This window comes from Callorhinus ursinus, unplaced genomic scaffold, assembly GCF_003265705.2.
Source record: "Callorhinus ursinus isolate GAN/ISIS: 27379988/994484 unplaced genomic scaffold, GSC_fseal_2.0 scaffold12, whole genome shotgun sequence".
Taxonomy (NCBI): Eukaryota; Metazoa; Chordata; class Mammalia; order Carnivora; family Otariidae; genus Callorhinus; species Callorhinus ursinus.
Genome location: NW_027397074.1, coordinates 55,773,270 through 55,794,649, shown reverse-complemented (window position 1 = coordinate 55,794,649; position 21,380 = coordinate 55,773,270). Strand labels below are relative to the sequence as shown.

The 21,380-nt window shown below is 34.0% G+C and overlaps 1 long non-coding RNA gene and 1 pseudogene across 1 annotated transcript in view; both read right to left on the bottom strand.

Moving 5' to 3' along the window:
• The window catches only part of LOC141373894 (uncharacterized), a 533,790-nt gene that overhangs the window by 100,623 nt on the left and 411,787 nt on the right, over positions 1-21,380 (bottom strand). The window lies entirely within an intron of this gene.
• On the bottom strand, positions 13,310-14,506 carry LOC141373893 (non-histone chromosomal protein HMG-17 pseudogene; annotated as a pseudogene).

Here is a 21,380-nt window from a genome sequence, read left to right as displayed (position 1 = left end):
AAGGAAGGAAGGAAGGAAGGAAGGAAGGAAGGAAGGAAGGAAGGAAGAAAGAAAAGCAGGCTCTGGTCCTGTCACCTCAGCTCCAGATGCTTCAAGCTCATTTTAAGTTGAGGGACCAAGTTGAGGCTGGAGATGGTTAGGCTATGTCCTTAGTTTGTAGAGAGACTGTAAGGATCATTTGATGAGATTACATGTGTTAGTTGCTCAGGATTATCAGGGTACCTGAGAGAACTAACAGAAGGCTGATACTGACCCAGAGATTAAAAAAAAAAATGTTCTTTTACTTTTTAATCAAATAGTTGATTGACTTTGTTGTCTTTATTTGTTCTTTTGACTTTTAGGGGCAATAGAAAACAGTTAAAATATTTTTATGGCTCATTTTCAATGAATGAGAGCAAAGAACCTAAGTATTTCACCCTAATTTTAAATTAAAAATTTAAAAGCATATATTTACACAAGCATGGATAAATATTTTTAACTGTGAACTTTAAATTTGATAAAAGAAGGAATCAAAATCTTTTTATTCTGCAAAGGTGATTATATAAGCTTGATATTAAATTTATAATATTATTGTTTGCAAGGAAGCAGCTCATGCTAAAACTCTTATTATTTTTCTTTGCCAACTAAAAGTAAATATTCTGGAATTATTTTTAGATGCAATTTGCACATCCTCAAAAACATAGTGACTAAGTAAAACATGCATGAACAAGCAAACAACAACAAACAGGCATGAAATAAGATTTCAATACTCCAGAAGTAAATTATCTTATAGGTCTTGATTTATGACTTTTCTAATCATCACATCTGTCAATAAAATCTTTTAGTCATTATTATAGGTATATTTCTTCAAATATGAATAGTTTTAAAGTCTCCAAACTCCGTTCTTTACACCGTACATACTCTTTTCTTTGGGATATCACATTTAGTTCAAGAAAGAGTCATTTTGAACTTTAGTATGAGCCATACTGAAATGATCTGTGATTAATGACTCATGATCCAAAATTCTAGCATCCTCTAACTGCACTCTATAAAATCTTAAATCACCCAAAGATAATATCATATATTGCCAGTTGGTTGAGGGGTACCTTGCTGATATTTTCACTCTACCTCTTAGTCTCTCTCCAGTGTCTCTGCGATGCTTAAATTTATTGTTGAAAGTGTCCGTGGACAAAAAAAAGTGTCCATGGACACCTACCAATAATAGAAAAATATGTAGAATTTTGAAAAAAAAGGTAATATAACTGCTAGATATGTTTTATGTCTGATTGCATATTCCTTTCTGTCGGTAAATGTTATTGTAAGTTTGTTATATTCTCAATAGTTCACTAGTAATATGTATGTGCATGAGAAATTAAAAATATGACATTGATCCTTCAGTTATCTAATATTTTATATTATTTGTATGGACTAATACACAAGGACAACTCTGTATGGTGCCAGATATTATACCCATATATCAACATATAGGTTAAATATTATCCATTACAGGTGTAGGCACTGAAAGGAATGATCAATGAGGGCAAGAGAAATGAAAGGAGGCTTTGTTAAGAAAGCAAGGCTTAAAATTGGCTTTGAGAAATGGATAGAATTTATGCAAGTTGACAATGGTTTATCAGGCTAGAAATCAAACAGGTGCAAGGTATTTTTGAGGAGAGGTGAAGAAACCAGTCCATGCATATAGGGGATGACAGTTTTAGGCATGGTGGGAAATAACATCTAGAAGAATGAGGTCACGTGTTCACATTGCTGCTAGCTCTGAAAAACAGGACTCTGTACATTATTTCCATCTATTATGTTCAGGAATGCTTCTTTCTTTTATGTTACAAAGCTTTTCAAAACCAAAACCTAATGTAAACAAATGTATTTTCCACTGTCAGTGGGTGTGAGGATGAGGAGAGGGTGGAGGGGGATAGGAAATATATTTATACAGCTGAAGCAGAAGTGCTTGAGATGCATAAAATATAAAGTAACAGTCCAATCCTTCTTCAATTATACTTAAGATCTTTTTATTTTCCTATGAATAAAACTATGAATGGAACTATAAATTACAGAAGTAGTGGAGTTATGCCAGTGCCCATGTTTTAGATGAAAGTAGTATAAAGTATGATTTCAGAAGGAATTTGCTCTGACATTCTTCAACAATGCAAATATACTATATAAAGTATCAATATTTCTTGATATTAATAGTGACCAGCTGGGCATTTGTGCATTTATTATAAGAAAATAAATTTTAAATGACAGCCTAATAGCTTCTGAGATACAACCTTAGAGGTTAGCAGGTGATGGGTTAATTTCTTACAGGAAAGAACTGCTTTCCACTTTCATTCATCTAGGGAGATGGGTCAGAGTGATTGGACAAGTTTGCAGTCCCTGGGCTTTGCAAGGGGCATAGGTGCAAATATAATTTGTGAAAATTGGAGGCTAATTATCTTCAGCAATGAAATAGTGACCAGATGTTTTCTTCTGCATAAAGTGAGAATCTGGGGACAGTTCAATGGAGTTAATAGTAAATAACACATTTTTTGGAGGCTATAAAATCCTCAGATTATGCTTATTTGGGTTATAATTTCTGATTTGATTGAGAGATGTTCTTGTAAAATTCTTAAAAAATGGTAAAGTGAAATGTCTGAAGACAACACACTTGCTTTAAAGACTCTTCAGCTTTTGGTAATTTAGTAATCTTTACATGAATAAACTATGTAAATTGGTACCACTTTCATCAGCTAAGTTATAGATTATTCATGACAACTGGATACTGCACACAGAAAATTTTTGTTACCACTCTTCAGGGTATTCTGTAGGCAAGAAGTAAAAGATGGAGCAACATTTCATTTAATGTTTGACCAAAAGGACCACTTAATGTGGCACTATTACAGATCTTAAAGGAACTGGGTAAGTGAACTTTATAGTATAGTGTAATGAGGAAATTTTGAGTACTTTAGAAATTCCTTTTCTAGTCATGTTGGTCATCTTAAATGTGCAGAGAATGAACAAAGAAAGGTTTTTAAGAATAAGAGTTCCATTTAGGAAGACAGAGAAGGAAAAGAAAATTGACACATAAAATATCCTAAGATTAATCTAAGTTTTATAATTACATCTTTTATGATGAGAAAAAAAGTAGCTAAATATATTTTGTGACAATTTGGCTTGGAAGTGACCAATTTGCGTCGTAGTTATTACCTTTGTCCCCTACCCATCAAGACAGTGATGTATCATTTAAAAAAAAAATCATAATTGGTTCTTGGAACAATAAAGGTCACCAAGTCTAACATCGACTGCTTCCCAAGGTGGAATTATCTTCCCTGTTAATTTCTCTGCGGCATTAATTAAATTTTTCTGACATTCACATATTTCAAATATTATCCATACAGGTAAATATTATTGTAAAAAATCATGTTCTCATTAATATAAAACAAAATTTGAAATCTGAAATGATTGATTAGCAGAGAGAGTCAGAAATTGAAAAAGTAGAAGCAATGTTAGGGTCATGTTAACATTTACATGATCAGATACCAAGTATTAATAATGCTTCTAAGATTAGTTTTATATAAGTGAGATTCTGTCATGAAGGTAAATATGCCAAAGTTCTCAAAAGCTAATGAATTCCAAGATTTTCAGTCTAAAGGCTTACTTTGCATTTCCTAAATAAGTCCATAATTGTGCCACCTCTTCATTTGGTTTTCTAACATGTAAAATCTATATAAATGCTATTATCACTTTTTCCACCTATTGACTGGATATGATGTGATTAAATTAAGGAAGATTCAGCTTAATCATCAGTTCCCTGGCCTCGTGGCCTGCCAGTCCACATTTGCCTCAGTCTCTGACCCCTAAATAGGAGAAAATCTAAATATTTCTGGTTTTATTACCCAGCATTAAATCACAGCTCTGTTGCAAGTTTTATTCTTTCTTCCTTAGTTGCAATGATAGATTCTCCATATTATTCCTTGCAGATCTTCTCAGAACTTTGGATCTTGAAACTGCCCTCATCATTTTATTTTTGCATTATATATCCAATGTTATTTTGTGTATTGAATTTTTAAAAATCCATACAATACTGTCATAAATTCTAACCTTATTATCATAGCTGTCCCTTTATACTCTCATTTTATGCTATTTTCACAATATCTCTGTCTCATCTAGTAAAGAGGACAGTTATAAAATAAATATGCAAAATCCACAACCTTCTTATAAGCAACAAAATAGCTAATTAAAATATTAATGTAAAAGGTTAAAATATCTGTTATATAAAATAATAGCTTATTATCATTAATATATAGAAAGCACACTCATAATTTGAAAAGCCCAACTAAAAATAGGCAAAGAATAGTAAAAGTAATTGACACAAAATATAAAGCCACTAAAGATATGTTAAAATATGAACACTTAGTTGGTGATGGTTTTTTAGTCAATCTAATGCATTGCTTATGAAAATAAATTAAAACAAATATTTTCAGAGGTGGTTTGCAAAATACAACAAAAATCTCAAAAAGATTATTAAAATTTGATAAAATAATTCAATTTATGGATTTTTTGCTATTGAAAATCATGAATATATACAAGGATTTCTGTACAAAAACAGTAGGAAAATGTAAAAGTCTAAATACCTAACAAAAAGTGCAGAATGAATAAACAACATTGTAGTAGAGCTGCATGGAAAAGAGGAAAGGGCATTAGAATCAGAATGCTTAAATTCAAATCCCAGTTTCTCACTTATGAACTGTGCATCTTTGAATTTTAATTTAATCTCACTTTACCTTGGATTTCCTATCTATGAAATGAGGATAATTGTACCTATCTCACAATATTAAGAGGATTAATGAGATAATACTATAAGCATTTGGAACAGTGTCTACCATGTACAAGCACTCAGTAAAATTTATCTATTGCTGTCTGATGAAATATTATGAAGTCATAAAATCATGTTGTTAAGTATTAGTAATGTGAAAATTATGAGCATTATTAAGTAGATAAGTATGCATCATATAATATTTCAGTATAATGAAGTCAATATTTTTGAACTGCCTCCTAATAATTTTCCCTTCTCTGTAGAACAGTTTCTTTCCCTGCATCCCTCCTTCACTCATAACCTCAGGAAATGGGAGAGTGAATGCCATTCAGGGAAACTTCAACACAGGCAAGTTCTGATATGATGGAATTCTAGTTACCATAGTTTAGTTAAATAATACCAGCTCCCATACCAACATGGTTTAACTTTCAATGATCATGGTATATTAACTGTAAGTGCATAAAATATATACTTTACCACTAGTTCTTCAGTCGACAAATCACGATTTAAGAAACAGATGTGCATTGTGATCAATGACCGATCACTGACTTCTTTACAACATTTAAAGACTAAAGTCTGTCGATGATTAGTTGTCATGCAACTGTTAGTTCATGAACAGACAGTAAAGCATGTAATTGTGTTACCTCTTTGTCTCCTAGTGATAAATCCATCTGACATAGCTTACATAAGCTTACTCCTGACCTCAAAAGCCACCTTGGGATGGAGGGAGGGAAAAGATTTTAAAAGGGGCTGACAGGGAGTTTAAATTTTGAATAGATTGAATTCTTACCAGAGACATTTTAAAATCAGGATGGGACAGAGGTGTTTTTTTTGTGCATATTTTTTCCATATTGTATATCTGTAAAATTTGACTTCTCTATGAGAAAGGCCCAGAAGAGCCCAAAATGATATTAGGAAACAGAACAAAGGTAGAAGCATTACCCTTCCTTATTTCAAAATATATTACAAAGATACAGTAATTAAAACTTGGTACTGAATAAAGACAGACATATAGAACAAACAGAACAAAATAGAGCCCAGAAATAAACCTATGCATATACAAATCAACAAATGAGCCAAAAACAAATGATGGAAAAAGAATAGTTTCTTCAACATATACTAACGGGAAAACTGGATATCCACATTCAAAATAATGAAACTGAATGCCTATATTACACCATACACAAAAATCAACTCCAAATGGATTAAAGGCTTAAACATTAAGACCTGAAACTATAAAACTCCTAGAAGAAAACATAGGGGAAAAGCCTCATGACATTGGTTTGGCAGAGTTCATGGATATGACATCTGAAGCACAGGCAATAAAAGCAAAAACAAGTGGAAATCACATCAAATTCAAAGGCTTTTGCATAGCAAAGTAAACACTCAACAGAGTGAAAAGGCAACAAATGCAATCGGACAAAATATTAGTAAACCATATATCTGATAAGAAGTTAATTTCCAAAACACATATGGAGCTCCTACAATTCCACAGCCAAAAAGCAAATTAAAAATGGGTGAAGGACTTCAGTAGACATTTCTCCAAAAAAGACATATGAATAACCAGTAGGGCCATTTGAAAAGGTAACTAACATCACTAATCATCAGACAAATGCAAATCAAAACCACAATGAGAAATCACCTTGCACCTGTTCTAATTAGTATATATATAATAATGATATATACATATATACTATCTGTGTAGATATCATGTATACACACTATATAAACATATATACAAACACACTATGTGATATATATATAATATAAACAATAAACAACAAGTATTAGGTTGTGGAGAAATTAGAACACTTACAAAAGAGCTCTTAAAACTCAACAATAAGAAAACAAATAACACAATTAAAAAATGGGCCAAAGACCTTAGCAGACACTTCATCAAAAAAGATATAAAGATGGCAAATAAACACATGAAAAAATGTTCCATATCATATGTCATCAAGGAAATGCAAATTAAAACAACAATGAGATATTATTACACACCTATTAGAATGGCCATCATTCAGAACACTGTCAACACCAAATGTTGCCAAGGATGTAGAGCAACAGGAGCTCTAATTCACCGCTCGTGGAAATGTAAAGGTTGCAGCCCCTTTGGAAGACAGTTTGGTCATTTATTTTTAAACCAGTTTCTTTTTTTTTGTTTTAAGATTTTTTTATTTATTTGACAGAGAAAGAGATAGCGAGAGAGGGAACACAAGTAGGGGGAGTAGGAGAGGGAGAAGCAGGCTCCTGGCTGAGCAGGGAGCCTGAGCGGGGCTCGATTCCAGGATCATGGGATCATGACCTGAGCCGAAGGCAGACGTTTAACGACTGAGCCACCCAGGTACCCCAGTTTGGTCATTTCTTATAGTACTAAACATACTTTCACCATATGATGCAACGATCTTTCTCTTGGTATTTACCTAAAGGAGTTGAAAATGTAAATGTCTGCACAAAAATCTGCATATGACTGCTTATAGCAGTTTAATTCATAATTGCCAAAACTTGAAAGCAACCAGGATGTCCTTCAATAGGTCAAAGGATGAATAAGCTATGGTACATTCAGACAATGGAATATTATTCAGTGTTAACAAGAAATGAACTATCAAGCCGTGAAAAAACATCGTGGAAACTTAAATGCATATTACTAAGTGAAAGAAGCTAATCTGGGAAAGCTACATACTGTATGATTCAAACTATATGAATTCAGGAAAAGGCAAAATTATGGAGACAACAAAAAGTCAGTGGTTGACTGTGGTGGAGGAGAGGAGGTGAATAGGCAGAGCACACAGGATTTTTAAGACATTGAAAACACTCTGCAAAATGTTATAATGATAGATATGTCATACATTTGTCCGAGCCCATAGAATGTACAACACCAAGAGTGAGACCTAATGTCAACTATGGATTTGGGGTGATGATGATATGTCAATGTAGATTCATCTTGGTAAAAAATGTACCATTCTGGTTAGTGATGTTGATAATGGGGAAGGCTATGATTGTGCAGGACCAGGAAGTATATAGGAAATATCTGTACCTTCCTCTCAATTTTGTTATAAACCTAAAACTGATCTAAAAATATTAGTTCTTTAATACATTTTTTTTTTACAAATAAGGCAATAGAAAAAAAGGAAAAAAACAAAACAAAACAAAACAAAGCCAAACCTAAATGTCCCAGATCATTCTCCAGCTGCTCCCCAGGAGCAGCTTCAACAACCCAAATTAGTCTGTTACAGAGTTATCATAAGCATGCCTTGCTTTTAAACAAACAAAAAATTTGAAACAACAAAACAAAAACTAGTACTAATCACTTTTCTGACAATACACAATTACTCAAATTAACTAGTACTGAGAGGGGGAGGGGACCATACCTATGGGCCTTGTCTCACATGAGTGCATGTCGGTAGGTGCAGGGCATTTATCATTATTGCAAAAATGAATTTTAATCTTTAATCTTTAGTTTGATTTAACGTTGCTTTTAGTACGATGCTTGAGTAGGTCCAGTATTTGATGAAACTCATGAAAGTGGGTGGAATCTGTTTTGCCCCTCCTCTTTTCTAGGATGTACCATATATGTGACTGTGACATTCAAGGAAATTTGTTTGCCATTTGCTGATTTCTTTGAAGTTAATTTCTAACTTCTTTCAATGATAAATGAAGAAAAGTACTGCACCTTTTGAAATACACCAAATGGATTGAGCATGTAATTAAAAAACATTTTCCCTGAAAAATAAAATAAAATAAGGCAATAGGTTTCCCTCCCCTCCTTTTTCCTAGAACATTTACTTTAGAAAACTTGTAATTGTATTTTCTCCTTTATTTGAAATGTATATACTTTTGAACACCAAATAGGCCTTTTGTCAGCTTTATAACTAGGAATGTCTTTCTTAAGTACATGGGAGCCTTCTCTATGAAATGGAAGCATCAAGGGAGATAGTACCACTATCTCTGGATTTCTGTGGACAGGTTGGTGCTTAAGATATGTTGGCACCTTGCTTCATGTTACAAAACTACCTCCTATCATAAAGATATGAGAAATCTGTTTCTCCTCTGGATAAAGCTGATTAGCTAATCTCAATTACCAGGTAAATCTAAACTAATTATGTGTTAGAAGTGGTGTTAAGTCTTCTTACTTGAGGAGTAGTTATTGTTTTTCTTGACAACATGTATGTAATGGGTTGTTTCTGCCCGGTTACATAAAAGGTTGAAATTTCTTCCTGTTTTTGTAATCTCAGCAGGTTGCCTGTGATATGCATCATATTCTGATTTAATGCTTACTCAATAATAAAAGTGTTCTCTCTCTCTCCTACTTTTGTGGAGTGGTTTTCTGGGTTGGGAGATTTGTTTTTAATTAGATTTCTCCAACACTACAAAATACTCCCCCATAAAATGCTGTAATTTAAATGATTTTGTTTTATTTGAAATCTAAGTTACTTTCAAAATTTCACTGGTAATAACATTGTGATAAAATATAACTCATATTCATTTGAATTTCTAGTTTTTTTCAAACAGCTTCCTAAAAAGGAATTGAGTCAAAGATTAAATTTTATTTAGCTCTTTATCTATGTACAATAGTCTCATTTACTGTATGTTCCTGAAAATATATAGAGAAGTAAAACACACAAAAATCAAGCAATAAATCTACATGGTATAATGGAGATAATGTTCTCAGATAATTAGAAAAAGATAATATTCCTATTTTTTTGTAAATGCTTACTTTCTTATTCCTAACAATTAAAAAATATGTACATAGCTACAAAAATATTAAGTAGATTAAACTTTAAATCTCAATAGTTTCATTTTCTGAAATAATTTTTTGCCTTACATTCTATTCTACTGGCTTCCTCAAAGTGACCCTTAGTAGACAGAGAAACTTTTTAAATGTGTAGTAGAAGCGTGGGCTGATGGTAACTTTTACAAAAGAATAAATAGCAGGATATTATAATGCTGATTTTGATGCTATTTTATCACTTTTCCTAAAACTTTTCAAGTGAAGATCTAATGAAATTCTTGCTAAAAGTGCTGCTGTAACCAGTAATCATATAAAAGCTCTAGGAAACTATGCATTTTCATCTCACTGAGGGCTCTTGATTATTACCATTTTATTATAGAAAAGTCAATCATACTCAGAAGTAGAGACAACAGTTTAATGGACTGTCATGTACTCAGCTTCTCATTTCACCTAACACCCTACCCATTAGCTACCCCAAAAGTAGTTTATTCACTTATAAATATTTCAGCATATATCTAAAAGAAATCTTTTAATGACATAATCATATTGCCATTTTACTATATTATTATTTTCACATCTCATATTAAAAATAATTTCTTAATATAATTAACATCTCCCTGGTTATGTTTTCTAATTTTTAAAAACTTGCTCACATTGGAATCTATGTAAAGCCCACATATTTTATTTGGTCGGTATATCTTTTAAATCCCTTTTTATCTACAGATTCTCCCCACCCTTTTTCTTCCCTTAAAGTTTACTTGTTGAAGAATCCAGTTCATTTTTCTGTAGAGTTTTTTCTGTATATCCTAGATTTTTCTGATTGCATCCTTGTCCTATCAAATTAACATGCCACTCTGTGCCCTGTACAGCCTACATTTATGGTAGTTAGATCTAGAAGATTGTTGAGACTCAAGTTTGATATTTTAGGGCATTCTATACTTCCACAAGGAGATACATAAGGTCTGGTGTGTGTGTGTATGTTTGTGTGTGTGAGAGTGTATATGTGTATATGTGCAAGTATGTGTGATGTCAGGAGTCATTGGTGATCATTATCTAGATCATTTAATTCACTGGAGGTTAAAATATTATGATATTTTAATTCTATAATTTCTGCTTTCATGTCTTAGCTAGAAGATTTCTATAAAAAGAAACCTCATCAGTTATTTGATTATACTAATATACAATTCACAGAGGAAAACTAAGCATTGATTCACTTGTTTTATTTTCTTTTTTTTTAAATTTTTTTCTTTTTTTTTTAGATTTTATTTATTTATTTGAGAGAGAGAGAGAGACAGAGATAGTGAGAGACAGCACAAGTGGGGAGGAGAGGGAGAAGCAGGCTCCCTGCAGAGCAAGGAGCCCGATGCGGGGCTCGATCCCAGGACCCCGGGATCATGACCTGAGCCGAAAGCAGTCGCTTAACTGACTGAGCCACCCAGGCGCCCCTTGTTTTATTTTCCTGTATAATTACTTGATTGTCTACCACGTTCCAAAGGTGATCAATGAACTTCTAGTTATTTTATTTTTTGCTATTATTTTAAACTTATAGATTGATGATTAATTGGAAGGGTTTTAATACATTGCAATCAATATTCTTGCTGATGTTCCAGGATAACTGTATTTGACCAATCAGAGCCTCCAGAAGTTGGTCTCTGAGTCCTTTGACACAAACCTAGTAATCTGATAACTTCTTTGTTTTTTGGCATATTGAGATGTTCCAGGTTCAGTTTGTACACTTCTTGCCCCTCAATCTAGAATCAGTCATTTCCCACAAGGAGCTCTGGTTCCTTTTGTATATTGGATGAACGCAATCTGGATACTAGGGATACTCATTGCAATTGGATGTGTGTCACTTAAATATTTTGATACCGATTCTTACTCCTTAATGGTATCTCACCTGCTAGTCAAAATCTTTGAAAATATTTTTAGGGTTTGATATACTTCCTTTGTATTGTTTCTGTACAAGTAAATATATACTATAGACAGAGATCTAGCAGGTCTTTAATTTTTCTGTATTGCGTTATTTTTAGAAAACAGAAGACAAAATACAATAAAGTATTAGAGTAAATAGCACAAATTCCTTAAGAAATCCAAGTCATGAATTCTGCCCAATAAAGCACATACCTAGGCAGTTGAAGGCACCAAGTTTAGTAGTTTTGATGTGCAAGACACAGACTAATTGCTCTTTAATATACTACGTGATTTAATTACCATTATAATCCTATCATGAGGCACTATTATTTTCCTTATGTTCTAGTTGTTGAATTAAAGCCTGAGGGTTATTTGTCCATCATTCTCTTAGAAGTTTTTTTTAATCATTGTTATACTGTTTAGAGATAAATACTACCAAAGGATAGTGTAAATATCTATTCATAGCTGATGTATGAATGACCAAAGCTGATATAAGAAAGCATTTGTGCTAATGATGGGATGAAGGAATGGGTTCTAAAATATATTATGTAAGTTGAAGGTATGATTGGCCATATGTAGGTCTGCTATATTGAAACATGCAGGCTTAATAATGTAGTAAGAAATGGAAGGTAGTAGTAGGCAACTATGATACAACATTTTCCTTATATGATAATAGAGTAACAGAATTGGTCCTTGAGTACTAAAGTGGCTTCTCCTCTAACCTAAATATTAAAAATAAATAATAAAAATAAGCACATAAACAAACAAATCACTGACTGTCTGGGAGGCCTCTGACCCTGTAGATTCCTCACTCCCTGAGGTTAGTTACTGAAAGCATCCAACCTTTGGTCCACTTCAAAGGAAAAAGGCAGAGAGAGATACCAGGACGACATTACGGTGTATCTTGAGTCCAGAGATTGTTTTTGAAGACCTGTTTTCTGGGATGAAAATAATTAAAATGAGAATGGCCTAAGCTGATTAGTAGTTTCTTTCTCACAATACCAGAATGTGGATCCATCTTTGTGAGCTCAGAATGGATGGTGTAGCTTTTGATTTGCTGGATACCTCCAGCCCCATATGTGAATGCCCCTCTCACCAAATTCTCAAAACTGACAATTATAACTGTTTAATTATCTGTCTATTCTTCTTTCAAAAATATTCACAAGGAAAAAATAAGAATATTCACAAGGATTATAATAATAAGGGAAAATGCTTATACAGACTGCCAAATCAAGAAGAATCACTGATATGTGAAATCAGCCTAAATGTAGAGAAATGCTGATTCACAGCAAGCAAACTGTCTGCACTCATTTTTTTTCTTATTATGAAAATAAAGAACAGCAAATAGAGCCTAAATCCAGCAGGAGAAGAGAAATAATAAAGATCAGAACAGAAATCAATGAAATAGAAACCAAAAGAACAGGACAGATCAACGAAACTAGGAGCTGGTTCTTTGAAAGAATTAACAAGATTGATAAACCCCTTGCCAGACTTATCAAAAAGAAAAGAGAAATGACCCAAATAAATAAAATAATGAATGAAAGAGGAGAGATCACAACCAACACCAGAGAAATACAAACAATTATAAGAACATATTATAAGCAACTATATGTCAGCAAATTAGATAATCTGGAAGAAATGGATGCATTCCTAGAGATGTATAAACTACCAAAACTGAACCAGGAAGAAATAGAACACCTGAACAGACCTATAACCACTAAGGAAATTGAAGCAGTCATCAAAAATCTCCCAGCAAACAAAAGCCCAGGGCCAGATGGCTTCCCAGGGGAATTCTACCAAACATTTAAAGAAGAATTAATACCTATCCTTCTGAAACTGTTCCAGAAAATAGAAATGGAAGGAAAACTTCCAAACTCTTTTTTTTTCCCAAGCCAAACTGTATCCAGCTTTATTAAAGATACTTTTCATAAACAATCATGGTATTTCAGGCAGGACATGGGCAGACAATCGTTAACAGTATACAACGACTTTCAAACTCCCTTCTTCAATGGACTATCAAAATCAGAAAGCCACTATAAAACCCAATGAAGTCTTCATGTAGATGCTCTGAACAGGGAAAGTTTAGAGTGAGGGTTGACAGTTCACATTTAGCATGTTGTTTAACAACTTTTCACAAGCCGACCCTGACTTTCAGGAAATGAAATGAAAATGGCAGAATTATCAATCTGAAGATCCACGAGCTAAAAAAGGAAATTTTTTGAGGGATGCCATCTCAGTGGTGACACTGTAAAGTTCAGATTGCCTGACATACTTGGAACCATGTCTTGGGGGTCAGGTTCCAACAGGTTTCTGGGTTTAAGGGAGTCAAGTCTATGTTGAAGGCAGACAGGGAGAAGAAGACATAAAAAAATGAGTTTTAGTTTTTCCACACCACTGAGGGGTTTGTGCCAAGGTGGCTCATGTGTGTCAACATCAAGGAATCCCTCCTCCTGGGAGCCAAGAGGAAGTTTCTCAAAACTAGAAGGGAAAGGTGTTTTTCCCCTTGTATCAATCTAGCTTTGGAGATATTCTACTAGTGACATATGCCCTTCCCCCAAAACAATGAAGTGTTCTGTGTGCTAACAACATAGCTTAAAAAAAAAAGTAAAACAAAATTCTGCATTTTTATAAAACTTGATAAAAAATAGTATTTCAAACTGTACAGGCACCAGAAGTACACAGTTATCAAAAATGCACACACTTAACTTGGCATCTCCAGCACCTTTAGCTTTTTGTGCCTGGTCTGTTTTGGCATCTCTGTTTTCTGCAGGGTTATTCCCATCCTTGCCAGCATCAGCTTTCCCCTTTTTCCCTTTGGATACCTTCTCTCCCTTCTTTGCAGGGACCTTTTTAGGCTTGGGCTCTGGCTTTGGAGGAGCAGGTTTAGCAGATAACCTTGCAGATCTTCTCTGTGGCTCATCCTTCACCTTGGCTTTATCTCCTTTAGCATCCCCTTCAGCCTTTCTCTTGGGCATGGTGGCGACGGCGGTGGGATGTAAGCACTGGACGCAGGGATGCAGCGGCACACGGGCTTTGGCTGGTCCGGGGGTCATTCTCGCCTCTTCTTCTTCCCCAAACTCGTTTTATGAGGCCACCATTACCTTGATCCCCAAACCAGACAAGGACCCCATCAAAAAGGAGAATTACAGAACAATATCCTTGATGAACATGGATGCAAAAATTCTCACCAAAATACTAGCCAATAGGATCCAACAGTACATTAAAAGGATTATTCACCACGACCAAGTGGGATTTATCCCTGGGCTGCAAGGTTGGTTCAACATCCACAAATCAATCAATGTGATACAATACATTAATAAAAGAAAATGAATAGTTGATATATTATTGTTGGAAAGTTTAAGAATCAATTATGTAGAGCAGTGGTTTTCAAAATGTGGTCTCCCCACTAGCAACCTCAGAATCACCTGGTAACTCATTACAAATGAAATTCTCAGGCCTCATAAGCCCAACAATCTACATTTGAATAAACCCCCATAAGTGACACTGGTGCATGATAAATTTTGAGAATCACTCATATAGGTAGAGAATCCTGTGAGAATATGTAAATCAACTACCTCATCAATTATTAACCCATAGAAAATCTCAAAATACTAGTGACTGAATATTGTGATCTTCATCTATTAAGAACACATGCTTTACACATAGATGATGTATGTGCAAGGCTTCAAACAGGATGTTCCCATCTGTTTTCATCACAATTTCACAAGAAGAAATATGGTATTTGTAGTTAAAATGAAAATATCTTTTCCCTGCTATCATGGAAATATATGGGACAAGGTTTTTTTTGTTTTGTTTTTTGTTTTAATCTAATTGCTAAGAAAATAAGTTTTAAAAATGGGGCATTTAGGCCCATTTTATTGTACAATTCCCCACAATATTTTTTAAAGAACATCTTATAATTCATTTATAAAAAGAAGCAATTTATTCATTTCCCCTGCTGGGGTCAGCTTAAAAAAAATTAACATTAGCATTAACATTTGGTTTTGTGACTCTCAGTGCTCTTATCTTTTTGTCTGTGTGGCAGTGGTGAACATTCTGAAACAGTATAATCATCCTAATTTAGTCGACCATAAGGTCTTCCTGCTGAGAGAATCTGGAGTGGAAATACTACTGTGAAATTTCCCTTTACTGTTATAGACATATTTTCAACATCTAGGTTCCTTTCTTATGTGTGATGTGGGATACAGAACCCATTATTTATCATACTCACAAGATCCTTCTGAGAAGACCAGTAACTATAGAAATGCTGGCAGCCAGGAATGCCTGGGTGGCTCAGTGGTTGAGTGTCCAACTCTTGGTTTTGGCTCAGAGCATGATCTCAGGGTCATTTTCTCAGGGTTGTGAGATGGAGCCCTGCATCAGGCTCCCCGCTCAGTGGGGAGTCTGCTTGAGAGTCTCTCTCCTTCTCCCTCTGCCCCTCCAACCCCTCTCTAAAAAAAAAAAAAGAAAGAAAGAAGAAAGAAGAAAGAAGGAAAGAAAGAAAGAGAGAGAGAGAGAGAGAGAGAGAGAGAGAGAGAGAGAGAGAAAGAAAGAAAGAAAGAAAGAAAGAAAGAAGAAAGAAAGAAAGAAAGAAAGAAAGAAAGAAAGAAAGAAAGAAAGAAAGAAAGAAAGAAAGAAAGAAAGAAAGAAAGAAATGGAACATTGAAAAGTCAAAGAACTAATCCCAAGGAAAATGGGCCATATATATTGGATTCACTTTGCTTTATTGTAAAATACCAAGACAATCAGATTCTTCAAAGTGATAAAATTCATGTATTTTTTTCTCTTCCTTTCCTTAGATCACACATCTAGTTCCATCTTTCCTTGCTATATTTTTTCACGCTTACTCAATTTATCTGTTTGATCCCATTCCCACCTTCTATTGACTCTTACCTTTGATATTTGGGCCTGATCTAAATTGTTACTGAGGTTTGGAGTACTAAGATGCCAGTCCCTCTAACTCATACTCCAAGTAGAGACATATTATATCTCTCCACCAGATCTAGACACTTAAACAACCCTGTCAACAACTTGATTTCAGACTTTTAGCCTCCAGAACTGTGAGAGAAAAAAATATCCATTATTTTAAGCTACCCAGTTTGTTGTACTTGTTATTGTAGCCCTAGGAAACCTATACAACATCTAAAACATTCTCTAATTCTATCTCCCACTCCAAACAAGCCAGTTGCTCTCCATAATCCCAGTGTATATTACCACAATCCACTCAAATATCTTTACTAAACACAATGAGAATCATCTTTGATGTTGCTTTCTCTCCCATATTCATATTTTAACTAAGATCTGTGACATAGTCTCATTTATACAACAAATAGTTAAGCAACTGAATGTACCAGATACTATTCTAGGCAGCAGAAAACAAGGCAAGGGGCCCCTGAACTTACAACTTTATAATCAGGAGAGACAGAACAAAATCAAGTACAAGTAATCAAGAACACAAATAAACATGAAAATATTAGATGGCAATAAATGATAGCATTTAAAACATATGCTGTGATAAGACAGTGTGGAATAGAAAGTGGCATCGAACTATTATAGGAGTGACAACAGTGTGACACACTGGGATGAGAGCGTCACAGTAAGTGCAAAGGTTCTGAGGTTGAAATAATCTTGGCTTTTAAGGAAAGGGGAATGTGAGTAGGAATAGAATAGAACAAGCAAATGGGAGAGAGTGGCCATGTGCTGATCAGGGGCCAGATTATGCCCTTATTTTCCACAGGAAACAATATTTTCTCTAAGTACATTGGGTTATAGCCCTAATAGCTTCTTTTCTTATCACTCCTATTACCTAGTCCAAATCACCATTATTTTCTCTTTAGCTATCTTCATAATTACTTAACTGGTTCCCCTGTTACCTCTCTCTCATCCCTTCCAAGCTCTGCATGTCAACTATAGTAATATTTAAATGTACAAATCATATATGTATTGTCTCTCCTCTACTTAAAATCCCTCAGTGACTTCCTATTGTGTTTTGAATAAATTTGAACTTTATTGTGACTGGGGTAAAGGTCAAGTGAATTAACAAATATTAACCACTAAGAGCAGTGCTTGGCATATGTTTAGGACTCAGGGAATGTGAATTAAATGTCTTCCTACAAAAATATGACATGACATTTTTCTCCATGTCTGGACCAACTCTTGTTTTTCTTTTCTAGAATGTTCTGTCAAAGTTACAAATAACCCAACTATGAAAGACAACTGTGATACCTGAATTACAAATTCACATATTTACAGGGCCCAGAACAACAATGAAAAATGAACTGGGTTGGGTTGTAAGGAAAAATAAAGGGACAGTGGAGACTGGAAAGTTGGAAGGTATATGTAGAATCAAAAGGGGATTGCTACTATTTAGTTCCAACTGAGTGTTCCCATGTTAGGCAGCTATCCCATGGTTGAGAGATTTTTTATTTTTTTCTAAGGGAAGTCAGAAATCATACTTTTATAAGAAATATCTAAATCTGAATTTGTAAATACTGGCATTTAATTAAATTTTTAACTGTACAAGCACAGAAGAACCCATCAATATGCCAGATCCAGAAGTTGGCTGCTATTTTGAGGCTTTTACTATTATGGAAGGGGGTATACAACAATAAGTTTTGATGAGGATATGAGATAGAAAGAAATTTGGATCATCTAATTTTGTTCAGGAGAAGAGAGCCAAGGTCTTGACCTATATACCAAATCAATCATTGTTTGGTTTTCCTCAATAAAAATAATAAATTCTCAATACATGTATAAGGCCAGTTACTGTTCTAAAAGTGTTACACATACTAATACTTAAAACTATCCTGAGAGATGGGTACTATTTTGATCTCTTTTTACTGATGAAGAAACAGAAAACCAGGTAAACTAAGGGTGTGCCCAGGATCTCACTTCTAGGAAGAGACAGAAAAAGGCTGGAGGGAGTGTACTATGAGGCAGAAGAACACTGTAAGAGGAAAGGGATAAGACTGATGAGGCACCAGGTAGTTTTGCCTGGGAACTGCCTTACACAGCATCCACTGATGATTACTAGTCCCAGAGAACCATTTCTAAGAATTTCAAAACATCACATAATGGGCCTGTCCTAGCTTTAATAGTAAATAGGCCAGCTTGTTCTGCAAATGCTTATACATATTGTCATCTTTCTTCCCTCATCTTCATGCTCTCCACACCAGCCCATCTGTTCCAACACCCCCTCCCCATACAAGGGTGTTACTCCATCCCCAAGGAGCACAGCCACCAACACTGAAGCAGAAGAATGCAATGACATAATGGTGATTGTTTTTTTTTTTTTAAGTCAAATTTATACATAAAATGCATTGCCAGCAAGAACTCTGTCAGGTCACAGCTGTTTCACAGTGAGTCATCCATCAATCTAAGGACTATCCCACATGGACCAAAGCAATGAAATCCCACGCACCAGGGAATAAATAAATTTATGCTAACTCAAGAATGTCTTCTACCAAATATTAGCAGGAAACTTTTACACTAGTTGGTTGAAGAGAATGCAGCATTGCTGCATCAATACACTATAAGTATTTTTAAATGAAACTCTAAGAATATGAGAATTTTGAAAATGAATGATTACCTCTAAAGAGAGTACTGTATTCTACCAGAGCTTTGGAAAATTAAACACTTTCTTTTACCAAACAAGAAAAAAATTTAAAAAATAGACAATGTTACACAGTAACATTTGAATTTGGTCCAAAACTTCTGACATTCCCATAATATATCCTCCAATTGCCTGTCATAGAGCCTGAAATTTCTATTCTATTGGGATAAGACAAAATGCCCATGAAATAGTAATAAATGGTCATGATATATATATGCACAGATTGACTTATTCTCTTGCAAAAATGAATGGAGAGCTTGGGTAGTCTAGGCATTGGACATATTGCCAAAAGGAGAAAGGACATCACCAAAAGAGAAAGAAGATGCCAAATAAAACTTCTCCTCTCTGATAAATTTGACCAGGCTAGTCATGCTGCTCTATTTTCTTGGAAAACCAAATAAGAAATGCAAAAATGGAGGGGAAAAAAAAAAAGAAAAGGCAGTGATTAAAACCAAATCAAACCAGAAGAACCAAACAAACAAACAAAAAAATAGAACAAAACTCAAAACATCAAGGGCCAGTATGTATTTTAATTGCTTGACTTAGAATGCACATGCTACCAATTTCTCTTGTAAGGTAGCTGTATAGATAGACTTTGTCCTTGACTTTGAAGCCAGGAAGCTTATTTGAAAGTTTTCAAAAAATGAGTACTTATTTCTCTATTACCTTCCTGTATTTTCTCTATCAACAAGTACTGATTAAAGTTCTTCTTGAATTCATCCCAGAATGTAGGTCCACCATCTTCTCTGGCACCCTTTATGTTGTTAAATGATTCTCTTTAAAAGGTAGTCCTAGTCTCATAGCTTCTTCTTATTAATTCTGAAGCCACAGAGAATAAATGATTGGAAAGGTTACTAATGCTCTTGGCCTCACTGGTCAGAAAGGTGACTCACAACAGTGACAACCTATGGACCTTCCTATTCATCCAGCACAATGTTTATGTTTAATAACCTCAAGCAGTGCTTTATAGTAGAAATGTAATGTGAGCCACATACATAATTTAGAATTTTCTGGTAGTCACATTAAAAAATAAAATATAACTATTATTAATATTTTAAATGTTAATTTTACATGAAATACTTTATAACTAAAAATATTTTAGCTACTTTATTTCTATGTGTTTTATTTAAGCCAATTTATCCAAACCATTATTATTTCAACAGGTAGTTAATATAAAAATTTATCAAGTTAATATTTTGTCTTCCTTTTTCATACTAAGTCTTCAAATCTAGTTTGTGTTTTATACTTAACAGCTTATTTCAATTGTATGCTACATTTTCAATGGCTAAAATGAAGTGCAGTCCCATGAAAGCAATGAAGTTGTGCTTAATGGAAAAGTATTTTTAAATAACATTTTTAAATGCAAATTAATTACAATTAAATAAATAGAAAATTAAGTTCCTTGGTTGCTCTAAACATATTATAAGTTTTCAATAGATACTTGCTGGCTACCATAATGGATAGCACAAATCTAAAGGATTGAGTCATTGAAGGATTAACATAAGGTAAATATATTAGCATCTCCCAGTAGCCTTAAAGAAAACCATTGAAGGGAAAATTATAACTCAAATCCAAACCATAACCAAAATGAAGCACTTCTGTGGAAGAAAATATCTGTCAAGACAAAAATCCTTCTATATGTCCAAGCTGACATATAGAATGAAGACTACACCAGCTTTTGATTTAGACTATATGAGAATGTTAATTCCTCCATTCATCATCTGGAGTGTCAATATTGGTAATGGAAAATCTTTGATCTTGAAAACCAAACTAGAGCTACATGTTCTACATCTGACACTGGATTAAAATCAAGAGAAATTTATCTATAAATGATAATAAAAACATCAATGATATTTATCATTAAAACATATGGATAGAACAAGTTATAGTATCATTTATAATGCCCAAATATTTGTTATTCATATAAATAATTTACTTAAAATGTTTGAGGATAGCCATGTATATAGAGCACTGATTCAGTGACTTAATAATATTGATTCTTCTACTACATGGAGAGATAAATATACAAGTTTGTGTTCAGTTAAAGGGTATAAAGGTCTTTCTTGGAGCCACTGTACACTGTTAGTCCTTCCATACAGAATTACAAATAAAAAATCATGGTTTGACCAGAGAAAAGATAAAATTTATGACTTAAGTATTTTTGCAGAACACATCAACTTTAATGTTTTAGAAAATACATCCTCTATTATTTTAACTCAGATATTTCTTTCCCCTCTATATACAAACCTCCAATACCTGCTTACCCATCCACATTTTCAGCTGATGGCATTGTTTCTAACTTAACTGAAGAAACTGAAGCAACATGAAAAATTTTC